Genomic DNA, 15,345 nt, shown 5'->3' with positions numbered 1-15,345 from the left:
GACCCACACTGCTTGGCACATCAGCCCATCATAACATCTGGTGGCAGTCTTGGTGAATCTCCACTGGACTCACATCGATTGGGCTCTCGGCATTTGCACCCTCCCAGGATGGACGGGGAGGACCCAATGGATGGCATGTGGAGTTTAGCTTTCGGTGTAATTTATATCATTTTGATCTCTCTTTTTCTTGCACAATTGGGGCACTAGACCCCTCCTGTGCTTCTCGGCTGATTACAGAGAGGAAGGGTTTACCCTGATTTCTACTAATTCTCAATATACAGGTGTGTGGGTTGGTCTGGCAGGGTGGAGCGTCGATAAATGGGAGCTCAGTTAACTGTGAGCTCGTGCCCTTGGGGTATGGTGTTCAGAGGTTGCCATACAAGGAAGACAATATATTCATTTCTCTGTTTTGGAAAAATTTTAAAAATTGTGATGCACAATGAGGTGTTGTGACCTGAAATAACCAGGTGGAGTTGACGGCTTGGTGCAGGGTATCTAATTAGCAATTTCAGAGGCATGGCAAAAGGGGCTGCAGTTTCAATGCTCGAGCGGCGCTGGGTCAAAAACATAACCGAGGCAACAGGAAAATAGGGCAATTGCTACTATTAGTACCTGGGGTAGTTTTTTAACACCTCACCAGGCCAGCCAATGGGAATGGCCCCGTGGCTGGCTATATTTACAGGTCCACAAAGGGTACGTTTCCTCTGTGCCTGGCAACTCGCAATATCCCTATTGAGTAAAGTGGGCAAACTGGAAGCACGATTAGTGTCTCACCTGATTGGGTGAAAACACTGCTAAATTCTCATACAGCTCCTCTGATTGCATTTACTAAAATAATTCCAATCGCCCAAAGAAAAGTAGAAAACAATTAAAATAGATTTCGTATGCTTTTCCTTGACTGGTTAAGCTTCCTCCAGAGAGCTGGCTGAACTGGAGAAGGGCCAAGGAAGCAGTGAGAGGGAAAGGAGCTGTCTTTTCCCCCCAATTATTCAGGTGGGATGCTGCTCATCCATAAATAGCACTTCTTTTTGGGGTGATGGGGGTACTAATAGCCCTATTACACTTAGGTGCAGAGAGGTAACAGCAGTTAATTACCCCCCCATAGGGCAGGTAATTGCGGAGGGTAATTAACATCTGGTAGTGCCCTCATGTGCAGGCAGTAACCTTTCATGAGAGTGCATGGGATTGTCTTCACATCTCATCGCTAACTTCTAATTGCCACCTCTTGCTCACCATCCTCTCCCCTTTCTCCTGCTATTCCAACTCCACCAGTGGTTTAGAAGACTGATAAACATCTGACTGCATCTTTAACAATTTGAATCAGCTAAAAGCTCCTCTGGCCACATCGACTGCCCATTTCCCTCCTCATTTTCTTGTCCCTACTCTGGGATAGCCTCTAGACATCAGATTTCCCCTCCTCCTTCTACCAACTCTGGAGACCACTGTTGTTTGTCAACTCTGGTGCCCCATCTTGGAAAGACGTTGAGTAAGAACAGGGTTAACCCAAAGAAGTCGCTGGGACCTGGGTAGCTAACGTTTAAGAATAAGGGGTCCCAGTGAAGGGGAGAGCATGTGGTTACATAAATTATTGAAATGATAGTAATCAACAAAGAGAATACCTCTATAATGTTTTAATCACATTATAGGAAAGGAGCGATATTACACATTCACAAAGAGTACACATTCGTAGTGGTATTGGTGCCCCTGGGGGGAAAAGGGGGAAAGTGAAATAGTGAAGGTAAGGTGGGGGGAGGGTTTAGTGACAATAAAAGCGCGATATTGATCAGATAGTAATGATAAAATTCAAATGTTCAGTAGTAGAAAAAATAAACAGTTAATCAATGTCACAGTTTCAAATAACATGCCCCAATGTCCATTATATGTAGAAATGGTGGGTTGAGCGGGGCTGTTGGAGGGTAGGGGTGTATGTCGACGTTTCGACCCTTGAAAAGCAGGATTGGTCGATTTCCTTGCACATGGGTCTTCTTCAGGACAGGCGGTATATTAGGGGCAGCCAACCTAGTATTAAAAGGATTATTAAATTAATTATATGTTGGACAAGTCTATAGAGTCTGGTCTAGGTGGGTAGGGTAAATAATAGACGTACCTGCGTACATCCAGTTGAGGATGGAGTTATTCCAGAAAAAGGTCCATGACATTGATTCAAAACCTTAAGAAAAATTATAATTACACCCATTAGAGATATATTCATCAGATTGAATCTGCCAATTTAATAAAGGAAAATGCCAGGGGACTTACTAATGAGGTAAAGTTCGGATTCCCTGTTGGGTCCTAGTGCTGGACGGAGAGCCGCTCGAACAATCTAACCAAAAGGGGGAAACAGCACTTAGGATTGGACTAAGTATAGCTAAGACTCGATTACAGAATTCAAACCGGGGCGGAGCTTACCGATTGGCTTGGAAGTCCGCTGGTGTATTAGGTAGTGTTGACGAGGGTTCGCTGAATAAATCAGGCGCGATTTCGGTCGGCTCGAAAGCTCGGCGTCTAATACGAGTTCCTCGCGGGCGCGGAACTTCCTGATACCTAGGTTGTTATAGTAACCGGGGTCACGAGGGATAGGCAGTGAAAAAAGACTCCCGGAGATCGTCCGTTACCATGGTAACGTGATACGATAAACTACCGTAGAAATGATTGTTTCTACATATACGGTAATTGAAAGGATTCAGTGTTGAAACCATATGGTGATTGGACATATTAGTATGTGGCCCCGAACAGTAGGCAGGGAAGGACAGAGGCTACGCGCATAAGATTTAGGACGTAGTCTGTCCGCCGATTTATACCGAGGGAGAATGATGCAGATACTCGGTGCCGTGTCCCGGACACACAATGGTAAAGGCAGTATGTATCCATCACAATTAAGGGGGCAGTGAGTATGCTAATACATACCAACGGGGAATACTATTATTGGTACATAACTGTGTACCTATCACCAGATGGTAAAGGCAGTTCATATCAAGAATAATTGTTTAGTGAACATTACATAGGGTAGCCTACCCGCCTGTCTGTTGTATGGCAATTGGTAACATGTCATACGGAGTGTACTGCGTACCTGTCACACGACGGTATAGGCAGTTGCAATTTACATATATATATCACAGTAGATGGTAGTCTTTACAGGGTCCGTGGTTATCATAAGGACAATAGTGATACATTTTAAACCAAGGTAGCAAGCTGTGAGAAAGAACTGTCATGTTCGTTTAGACCTGAATTTATAGAGTCAAAATAAAACATCCACTTAAGTTCCCTGATATTGAGTATGTTGGATATATTACCTCCCCTAGGGCCAAGATTGATTTTTTCAATTACAACCCATTTAAGACTCTCAGGTGGATGTTGGGCTGATATGAAGTGGTCGACTAGTGGGGCACCGGCCACTTCACATCTAATGCGGCTCATGTGTTGCAGGACACGTTGTTTGATTTTTTGTTGGGTTTGCCCAATATAGATGAGGTTGCAGGGGCACACCATCGCATAGATTACTGTGGGGGTGTTGCAATTGCTTAGAGATTTCAGTTGGATTTTGTTCTGTTTATGTAGAAATTCTTTAGTTTGTATGCAACTATCACAGGCTTTACATTGACCGCATTTAAAGTGGCCAGTGATAGGCTGGAGATTCCAAAGTGATCTAATGGTAGGATCTTCCCTGATTGGGAGAAGCGAGCGTACTACATAGTCTTTTACGCTTCTAGATTTTTTGAAGGCATGTAGCGGGGTGCCAGGATGTTGGATATCGTCTGCAACCAGTTGCCAGTGATGGTTAACAATCTTTTTAATTTGGTTGCTCTTGGTTGAAAATGTCGTCACGCATACAATTCGATCTTGCTGAGTGTTGATAGAATCTTTGGTCTTTAAGAGTTCTTCGCGTGGGTAGAACCAGGCTCTTTTTTGGGCTTTTGTCACAAGTCTTCTTGGGTAGCCGCGAGCTTTTAAACGCTCAGCTAATTCTTCAGACTGTTGAAAGTAATGTACTTTGGTGGAACAGTTTCTACGGACACGTAAAAATTGACCAAATGGCAGGTTGTCTCGAAGGGCCCGAGGATGGTGACTATTGTATTGAAGTAGAGAGTTCCTCTCAGATGGTTTCCTGTACAGTGTAGTTAAAAGTTGGCCCTGATGATGGTATATGGTAATATCCAGAAAATCTATACTGTGATTGTCAGATTGGATAGTGAATTGTAAGTGGGGTGATTGCTGGTTCAACCATTGATGAAATTCATTAAGTGTGGCAGAATCCCGGTTCCAAATTATTAAAATGTCATCTATGTAACGAACCCAGATGTTAAGGTGGTTATGAAATGGATTGTTGATGTTTAATATGTTGTTGTCCTCAAAGGCTGCCATATATAGAATGGCTACGTCCGGGGCAAAAGGAGCCCCCATTGCCACACCCTTAGTTTGAAGAAAAAAGTCATTTTTGAAGGTAAAGAAGTTCTTTGTCATTGCGACCCGGAGTAGGGATATGATGAATTCGGATGGCACTCGCATGGGTGCTGGTCTCGATTCTAAGTATCTCATGATGACTGATAACGCTTCCTCTTGAGGGATGGATGTATACAGAGATACTACGTCACAGGTAACTAGTAATTGTTGCACAGGATCAAAGGGTGACGTTTCAACTAGATTTATAGTTTGTAGGGTATCCCTTAGATATGTTTGGGTAGCCTCAGCCAGTGGTTTTAAGAAAAAGTCAATATATCTTCCAAGTGGTTCTAGTATCGAGCCGCAACCCGAAACAATCGGGCGTCCAGGTGGATTGGACATATCCTTATGAATCTTAGGAAGAGTATATATCGTGGCTAGACGTGGGTGAGGTTGGTTAAGATATTCAAATTCGTGTTTGGATAAAAAACCGAGTTCCAGTCCAAGTTGTGTGATTTCCAAGACTTCACGTGCTATTGCTTGTGAGGGATCTGAGCGTAGTTTATGATAACTGATCCCATCCATCAGTTGTCGTTGAATCTCAGACTCGTACTTCTTAATATCCTGGATCACAATGGCACCGCCTTTATCAGCAGGTTTGATCACAACCTCTGAGTTCTTGGCCAATGATTGGAGAGCATCCTTTTCAGTCTTACTGGTATTGTACCTAGTATAGGTGTGGTTCATTAAAGTTGAATTCACATCCCTCCATACGACAGCCTCATATGCCAGAATTTTATTGGTCATGGTCAGGACGGTGGAACAAACGTAGAGGAAGTCCTCAAACCTGTACAGGATGGGTTCGTGTATGGACCAGCATTTCTAAAGAAGTACTTTAGTCTGACTTTACGGAAAAATTTATACAGTTCGGTGCGAACTGTGAATGGGTCAGGTCTGCTGGTTGGGACATATGACAGTCCTTTGCATAATGCACGCATCTCTTGTTCGTTCAGGGTGTAGTCTGATATATTCACCACAGGGTTCATATCAGATGTTTGGATTACCAGCGGTAAGTTTTGTTCCGAGTGGTTCTCTCTCCGTGCTGTTCCTGCTGAAAATGAACCTGTTTGGGCATTTGGCCTCGTCCGGTGTCCCAGTTGGTGTTGTTCTGGTTCTGTCCACGGGGTTGGCCTCTGTTGGAGAAGTTCCCTCTGCCTCTCGGGGGGCGCCATGGTGCGGGTCGTTGTCCTAAAAAAGGTTGATATTGTGGTGACTGATATCCGTAGTCCGGGTAGTTATATTGGCGACTAGGGCCAGCGAATTTCTGTTCGCCTTCGGAGCTATATGAAGAATCCGAGAAGGTTGAGTAGTTCCTTCTGCCACGGAAACTGCCTCGTCCTCTGTTAGTGAATCTGCCTTGTTGGTCCTGTTTATAATAGTCGTCTTGAAGGTAGGGGTAGGTTTTCTTCTTGTCATATAGTCTTATGTCTCTGGCGAGTTTCTCTAATTTTCGATTTTGTGTAGTGAGGTCAAAATCCTTTAGAGTGGCTTCCAGATTATTCAATGTGTCTTTTGCTCCTTCTAAATTAGCATCTGCGGCGATCTCTGCGCGGAGTGACTTGATTTCACTAGTCAGTACTTGGATCTGTTGGGCAGCTGTTTCTATCCCAAGCACCATCCAGTGGCGAGAGCAGTTGTTGGATATGTGACTGAAACCTTCCCTGAATTTAGGAACCTCAACAAAGATGGCAGGTTCGATTTTTATCTGTAAGCCAATCGGAATGATGTTTTCCTTAAGGTATTTTGTGAGCAGATGTCCGTGCCAGCGGGTACGGATCAATTTCTTTTCAAGGCGTTCTAGCCGTTGGATTTTATCCTTTAGACTGAAGTCTAAGGTGGGCACATCAGTTGTCAAAAAATTATGGGTTGGATCCTCAAGGAGCTTGTCAATGTAATCTTCAGAGTAGGATAGTAATTCACGTTCCACCATAGTTATGTGAATACCCTATCATGTAGAAATGAATTCTAAAGAAGGAAAAAACCTCGCAGACAGCGTCTGCACGAAGTACGTTGAGTAAGAACAGGGTTAACCCAAAGAAGTCGCTGGGACCTGGGTAGCTAACGTTTAAGAATAAGGGGTCCCAGTGAAAGGAAGAGCATGTGGTTACATAAATTATTGAAATGATAGTAATCAACAAAGAGAATACCTCTATAATGTTTTAATCACATTATAGGAAAGGAGCGATATTACACATTCACAAAGAGTACACATTCGTAGTGGTATTGGTGCCCCAGGGGGGAAAAGGGGGAAAGTGAAATAGTGAAGGTAAGGTGGGGGGAGGGTTTAGTGACAATAAAAGCGCGATATTGATCAGATAGTAATGATAAAATTCAAATGTTCAGTAGTAGAAAAAATAAACAGTTAATCAATGTCACAGTTTCAAATAACATGCCCCAATGTCCATTATATGTAGAAATGGTGGGTTGAGCGGGGCTGTTGGAGGGTAGGGGTGTATGTCGACGTTTCGACCCTTGAAAAGCAGGATTGGTTGATTTCCTTGCACATGGGTCTTCTTCAGGACAGGCGGTATATTAGGGGCAGCCAACCTAGTATTAAAAGGATTATTAAATTAATTATATGTTGGACAAGTCTATAGAGTCTGGTCTAGGTGGGTAGGGTAAATAATAGACGTACCTGGGTACATCCAGTTGAGGATGGAGTTATTCCAGAAAAAGGTCCATGACATTGATTCAAAACCTTAAGAAAAATTATAATTACACCCATTAGAGATATATTCATCAGATTGAATCTGCCAATTTAATAAAGGAAAATGCCAGGGGACTTACTAATGACGTCTATTATTTACCCTACCCACCTAGACCAGACTCTATAGACTTGTCCAACATATAATTAATTTAATAATCCTTTTAATACTAGGTTGGCTGCCCCTAATATACCGCCTGTCCTGAAGAAGACCCATGTGCAAGGAAATCGACCAATCCTGCTTTTCAAGGGTCGAAACGTCGACAGCCCGCTCAACCCACCATTTCTACATATAATGGACATTGGGGCATGTTATTTGAAACTGTGACATTGATTAACTGTATATTTTTTCTACTACTGAACATTTGAATTTTATCATTACTATCTGATCAATATCGCGCTTTTATTGTCACTAAACCCTCCCCCCACCTTACCTTCACTATTTCACTTTCCCCCTTTTCCCCCCAGGGGCACCAATACCACTACGAATGTGTACTCTTTGTGAATGTGTAATATCGCTCCTTTCCTATAATGTGATTAAAACATTATAGAGAGATTTATGTAACCACATGCTCTTCCTTTCACTGGGACCCCATCTTGGAAAGAAGCAGGCAGGGACCACACTGTCTGCATTTACGCGCATTTCATCTTGTGAGGTCATGAACCGCTCCTGAGCAGGTGATATATCCACCTCCACTTATCTGTCACACATGGAAAGCGCCCTTCCTCTGTGCACCACCACCATCACACACATTCCTAAAGTACACTTAGCTCTCTGATAAAGTGTCAGGGATTTACCTGGTTTACCTCATTTTAATTTAGATTTTTCACTCATAAAAAAGTGAAACATCAATCGATCATATTAGATAAAGTGCCCGAGGTGATAATATATTAGGGGGTCATGGACGCTTGTAATCCCTTTTATAATACAGATTGTGTTTGCAAACATATAGCGCCCAGTTTCTTAACAATAGCCCCTGCGGTGCAGGGGGCCAAGCTCCAGGGGGCCCCCTCCAGCACTGTGCATGGGCGGCTGCCCCTCACCTGAGAGCTACCTGACTGGGGGGCCCCCTCCATGTAACTTGCAGGGGTGCCCTCTCAAGTTTTATTACGCCACGGATACCACTACCGCAATCTTAGGAGGATATGCTGTCATTGGCTTGAGGACTGTTTATTGTTTTCCATCCCGGGTCCTCCAGGCATCATAAGGTAGACTGAGACACGGAAAACCAGTTGCTGTCGCAATGGCATGGCAGAAATTATTAGGGCATGGCAGTTATTATTACTATATGATTCAGTCACAGAGGAGTTGTCAGGTCAAAGGTACCCACTTGAAGAGCCGGCTGAGTTCCCTCTACATCAAGAAATGGAACCACAAGTTTGGTTGACCGATCATCCATAGCTTTTTGGCAGATTCTTTGTACCTGCTAAACCCTAACCTGCCAGGTCCTTCACATTATGTGTTAGCATCTCATTCCAAAGAAGGCAATAGCCCTACACACCTCAGTACAAACATGACAGGTTTCGACCAGCACAAAGTTGGTAATAACCCAATAAAATGAGTGTGCTGTTACAGTGTTTAGCATTGTTGTCGAAAAACTTTCAATATAGACGTACTTCTGCACTTTCTGACTGCTCTCAACGTGCTGAAATCACCTGACCACTACCAAAGCACTTTGAGGCCTCACCTAGAGGTAGTATGGCACTGTAGAAATGCTGCAATACAATGCAATACAACCTTATGACTCTATTCCATTCTACTTCAAGAGTGTAACTTAACTCTGATAGTGCAGTCTGTTCAGCAAAAGGGCTCGACCCAGAGCTGCCATATGGTTGCTGTTCAAAATGTAGGTTCTTTATGAGGTGTGTGTTGGAATTTCTCCTTTAACTGGTGATGCACATGTAGATTGTGAGTGCATCACCAGAACCCTGTGATTGGGGAATAGGTGGATCTATGTGGAGAGGCTTCCTGGCTGTTGCCGTCTTCTTCGGTTGGTGCTAATAAATGTATACTTAAGCCTGTTCCCTTTAGCAAATATCAACATCATGTGTTAAGGGCTTTGCCGCCACAACTTTTCAAGCATTTTGGATGTCCAAAAAGAGCTACGCTTGTCTAGCTAACCGCGATTGTGTTTGGAGAGCTTAAAGTGTTGCAGACAGCCGTATAACCATAACTATATTGTGCCTGTTTATTTTTTATTTTTATCACCGTCACATGGAACCGGCATTGTTTGAATGTGTAGAGTTGCGAGGAGCACAAGGAAACTTGTCAACGCGAGGAGATTCACTCAACGTCTCACACTTCTCCAGGCGAATCACGGCATGACGTGGCACATCACCTGACTCGCGTGGCGTCTATGTCACTGATTGGAAAACGACTAGTGTGCAATGCCGTGAACACTTGCAGGAAGACGAGACTTTTGCTTTTTCGACGCGCTAAGTATTGGTTTGTACTCATTAACCACAAATTCAGGTACCATTTTTTTATTTCATGGAACTGTTGTTTTTTGTTAATCAAAAAAAGGAAAAGTGAGGATTTAGCCTTTTTCAAGAATTTTACAAACACAGGGCCAGAAGTAGGTAATTCCGAAATACCGATTTTTACCGAATCACTATTAAGGACTCAGTATTTCCGATGTAGGTATAAATTCGGTAAACAAAAAAACGATTTGGTAATAATCTCTAAAAATTTGCGATTTACTACAATCGGTAAAAAAAATTACAGAATCCCCATTTCCGAATCGGTTTTACCGATTCTGTAATACCGATTCGGTAATTCAAAAATTCTGTAATTGTCGAATCAGCCAATCCTATGGATCCACATGACCTCACAACCAGGAAGTGGCCACACCCATGCAGGTGCACTGAATCTGTAGCTGTTGGAGAGACAGGGAGCAAGAGCAGAGGAGCTGCACAGTCACCACCCAGCTAACAGAGGAACAGCACAATGGCCTCACAGGAAAAGGGGAAGGATGCTGCCAGAAGGAAAAGGAAGCACAAGTTCAGTGAGAGGGAGTTGGAGGTCCTCACAGAGGAAATTGTCAAAGACCACAACCAGCTCTTTGGCAAGAGATCACTGAACGTCCCTGGGTCTCAGAAAAGGAGAATTTGGCTGGCAATCCAGCAGAAGATCAACACGATTGGCATCTCACATTGCACAACTAAGGCTGGTATGACCTGAGGGCACGTGCGAAGGTGAGGGTGGCTGACCGGCACAAAGAAGCGGGGAAGACAGGCGGTGGAAGCTCCACAGCACCTGCTCCAACTGCCCGAGACCAACTGGTAGAGTCCACCCTCCAGCCAGAGAGAGTCAGTGGCATTGGGGACGTGGATAGCTCAGCCACAGAATCCAAGAGACAAAGTAAATGCATGCACAACATGCTGTCTCCCCTCCATAACCCCTACAAGAATCCCACTCCAGAACATGTTTTGTGTAAGATCAGCAATGCATCATGGAAAATGTAGTCCCTATCAACTGGTAGCACATCAGGCAGTCCCCAAAAAGCATAGGCATGTCACACACATCAATAGATGAGAAAGCGGAGGACAGACAGCTAGAATGTCAATTGTGAAATTTATTTGCAGACAGATGCTGGTAGAAAAGTGAGTAATAGTGCATTCTGTATCCACAGGCGGAACAGTGCCCCAGGCTGCAGAAGGGGAGACTGGCGAGGCCTCCAGGGAGGAAAACACAATTAAGGAGGAAGTCATGTCACCTGCAGCCACTACACCAACATCCCCACCAACACCACGATCAAAGAGGTACACAATGGCTACACTCCAGGAGATAGATGCCACAGAGGAGGACAGGCAGGAAGCACAACAGACCACACCGGGCAATGACACAGAGGCATCTGGGGCACAGTCCCCCATGGAGGAAACCACCGCAGGTGCCCGTAGACGGCAACAGAGTGCACAGAGTCCTGACGCTGATGGATCCAGGTTCCAGGATCCGACAGATGGTGGCAAACAACAGGAAGGTTACAGACATGAAGGAGGCCATCTACTGCCTCAACAATACTGTGGCAGAGGGAATGAAGGAGGTGTCGGAGGAAGTGAGGCAGTTATGTGGCAGAATGGATGGTAAGCGTGCTGCAAGGTGGAGAGACAGGCAGGTACTTGCAGACTTCACCAAGTCTGTGAAAAGGCTGTGCAATGCAACCCACATTCTCAGTCGTAGATCTGTGGCCATGCAACTTGAAATGGCAAAGTGAAGCCGTGAGGTTACTTAAGGCCTAGTCACAGTCACCAGTGATGCAGACTAACCAAATTGCTGCCACTGGTACAGGGGATGTGGACGGGAGTAAGTAGGCAAGCAGTCGCAGCACTGAAACCCCTCCTTGCCAGCGAGCAGGAGGCGCAGTGTGAGGCATGGTTCTGCTGCAGGACACAGCGCTGGTGTGGACAGTGTGCATGCTGATTGCAGCACTGGTGTGCGGGGAGATAGGCACGGCCCTCTAATGCCATTCTGTTGTGAGTGACGTAACCCATTGGACACATATCTGGTGTTATGGTGTGCTGGACAATTGCCTATTGTAAGGTCTATTAAACACCCGGACACAAATGCATTAACTGGCTTTCCCAGAAATAATGTTGTGTGATCTCTGACCGTCTCTGTCTCCCATCTGCTGCAGCTGCGCCACGTGCTGCGCTTTGCTGTGGCTGTGTACCCTCCTCATCCTCATCCTCCTCTTAAGAATCACAAATTTCCACAGGTGTCCCCCTCTTAGTGGCAAGGTATGCAGCATGGCACATACAGCTATGATTTTGCAGCAGACCGGGGGCTGGTACTGCTGTGCACCTCCAATTTTGTGCATGCAGCGGAACCGGCTTTTGAGGAGTCCAAATGTTCGCTCAACCACATTGCGCATCGATCTATGTGCAACATTGTATCGCCTTTCATTTGGGGTGGATGGGTCCAGGTACGGAGTCAGGAGGAAAGAGCGCACCACATAGGCACTGTTACCTGTGTGTGAGAAGTAAGTAAGTAATTTACAGTCTACAATCGCAACAACAGGTGTATACTTCAGGGGGTGTCACATGTACTTACCTAGCAGGTAGCCTTCTCCAAATTCACCTGCAAGGAGACGGGTATAGATCCCACTGTTCCTAAATATGTATGAATCATGGATGCTCCCTGGGTATTTTGCAACTATGTCGGTGATGATGGAAGACGCATCACATATGACCTGGAAATTAATGGAATGTGTGGATTTGAAATTGCTGTAGATCTACTCAGTCGCAGCAGGGGGGCAGATTATTATATGTGTCCCGTCATTGCAACCAATGACGTGTGAGAACTAGGCATTCTGATTAAAGTCCAACTGGGTCTTCATCAGTTCTGCCTGTGTGCTGGGCAATTGATGTAGTTTGGCATCCTTTGCAACATGGCATCCAGGAATTTCTTGAAAAAAGGCGATAGGCAACTCTGTGAGACTCCACCTGCCTCAGCTATTACCCCTTGGTAACTGCCAGATGCCAGGAGGTGCAGGCAACAGAGTACCTGTACATGAGTGGGCATTGCGTGCGCCCTTGGTGTCTGGTGCTCGAGGAGTGGGTGCAGGTCCCGTATCAGGTCCAGGATGGTGTTTGGGTATAGCCTGTACCTCTCATGCGCTTCTCCCGTCTCCAGATCCTCAGTCCTGCTGCTCGCAAATGTAGACGCCTTGCTATCATGTAGAGGGTCACCATTGGGTTCACACTGTTGCATTTTGGGGCTGTTTATATGCAGTTCACCTAATTACCACCTGCTTTGATTGAATCAGTGCTAATTACCGATTCTTAAATACCGATTTTTAGCAAATTCGGTATTACTGATTTTTGGTACATCGCATTTAAGATTTTTTACCGATTCAGTATTTTTTTCTGACAATCGGCAAATAAGGAATCAGTAACTGGTTTACATTTTTTTTACAGATTCCTTATCATCGATGGCGATCGGTAATACCTACATCGCACATGGCCAAATACCAGTCGGTAACGCTGAAATTTACAGAATTTCTGCGCTACCGACCGGTAGTTAGTTACCCACATCTGGCCCATAGTCTCCTCCTCATCACCCAGTACATTCAAGCAGAAGCCAACACAAGTTTACATGAAGTTTACATGAAGGAGCTCACTCAAGCTTGACAAGTTAATGAGAAATAATCCAGCTTCAGGATATTCCTATGTTAACTCGTTATTTTAACTTGTTATGTTAGATTATTACTTTAGATTATTTTGCTAAATTTTTATTATAATTTGTTCTGTTTGTTTGATATTGCCTTTCAGAATATCGACGGCCAGTGGAATGAGTTAACCGCCACAATTTCTATCTGAACGGGTTGAACCAGTTCTCCTTGGAAAAAATGAAAACCTTTATTTGACTCATATCTTATATCCATAGTGGGTGAAAAGTTTCCTGCTGCAAGTAAACAAGCTGTTCTGCTTCACGATCTCGAATTGAAGGAAGACATAGACATATTTATGACAATCTAGATCTTATACCTATTGGGAGAGGTTTTGGAGAAGCTGGTGACGTCTTCGAAATAAGTGTTCTGCCTCTACAAAACCATTTTGGGCCACAACTCAATGTAGTGATGGAGAGACATACGTTTTTCATGCAGGCTCAGGTCAAAGGTGAAAAAAATGCCAATTATGTGGCAGTCCTCAAGTCCTTAGCTCAAACATGTGAATTCGAGCAAGTGACAGACTTGCTCATTCGTGATCAACTTGCATGTTGTAAGAATGACACCAGGATTCAAGGGAAGTTATTGTAAAAAAAAACTAATTTGAAGGAGGCAATCAGCACTGTAGAAAGATATGAACATACTACTGATTGGGTTAAAGAAATGTGCAGCACTGTCTTACCACATGAGAATGTTACAGGTGTGAATGGTTGTGATTCTGATTGTAAAAATGTGTGTGATTTACCATCAACAGTTTGTAAAATTGCAGGGAAACATGGAAACGCTGTAGGGAAGAATGGCAAACAAACAGGGAATAATAATAGTTTTAGGAAGGATAGTAAATTGAAATGCCCCCGATGTGGTAGTCAAAACCATGGACCTAATTTTCCCAATTGCTATGAGAGAAGTATGTACTGTAGAAATTTGGAAAAAAGGGACACTACGCACATATGTGCAGAAATGCAGAGGTAAATCTGGTGGAAGATGAAACATTGTATTCTTAACAAGTCATTCACCATATTACTCCAATTGGAAGCGGAGCTGTACATGATGTTCAAATGGTGACAATGATAATGTATTAATGCCTAAATGTGATATTTACATTGACAACAGAGCTGTTCCTGTTTCAGCTGACTCAGGTTCGCCTTATACTCTTATAAGTGATACCTTTTGGGACAGCACATTTGGTGGTGATAACATTAAATTACTGCCACTGGATATCAACCCTGCTGTTTATGGTGGGAAAAGTATTGATTTGGTGGGATACTTGGTCAAAACAGTTATATTTAAAGAGAAAGAAACAGTAGGAAAGGTGTATGTTGCCAAGAGAGGTAACAATCTGTAAGGATGGCGCCACCAAAGAGATTTGGGCATTCTCTTAAATCCCAATACACAAGAGCAAGTATTGTTGGTCGCGCATTTGGGGGATGACAAAGACATCATTGGGAAATATATCGTGGTGTTTTCTGTGATTTAGTGGGACTTTTTAGTGGTTTGAAACACAAAATAATCTTGAAAGCGAAAGCACAATCCGTAGTACACAAGGTTACGAAGGTGCCAAATCTTATGGTGGGACCCCTCCAAGAGGAGTTTAACAGACGACTTGAAATGGGGATCATTGAAGAAATTGAGTACTCTGAATGGTTGGCTCTGATTGTTTTAGCGCCCAAAGACAAAGGCAACATAATCAGGATGTGTGTTGATTTGAGAAACTTAAACAATTGCATCTGAGTCGACACACAACCTTTACCCAATATAAATGAAGCTCTGGCAAACCTGAGTGGTGCACATATTTTCAGCGTAATGGACTTTTCGTCTGTATACCACCAAGTCATGCTGCATGAGGTGAGGTTCTGTAGCAATCCGAACCTGTGTTTTCGGTATCGTAGTACTGACACGATTTTGGTACCAGTGAACCGTAAATGATCCATTTAGTATGTGGCAGTGTTTTCGCTGTGCTACAAGCACGGATTCACTGAGAAACAGGGCATTCTGTTGAAAACACACAGCATCCATTTTAGATACGGCGTCCAT

The sequence above is a fragment of the Lissotriton vulgaris genome, chromosome 6 (genome assembly GCF_964263255.1).
Source record: "Lissotriton vulgaris chromosome 6, aLisVul1.2, whole genome shotgun sequence".
NCBI lineage: Eukaryota > Metazoa > Chordata > Amphibia > Caudata > Salamandridae > Lissotriton > Lissotriton vulgaris.
The sequence above is the reverse complement of the archived record's forward strand: the minus strand, read 5'-3'. Positions refer to the sequence as shown.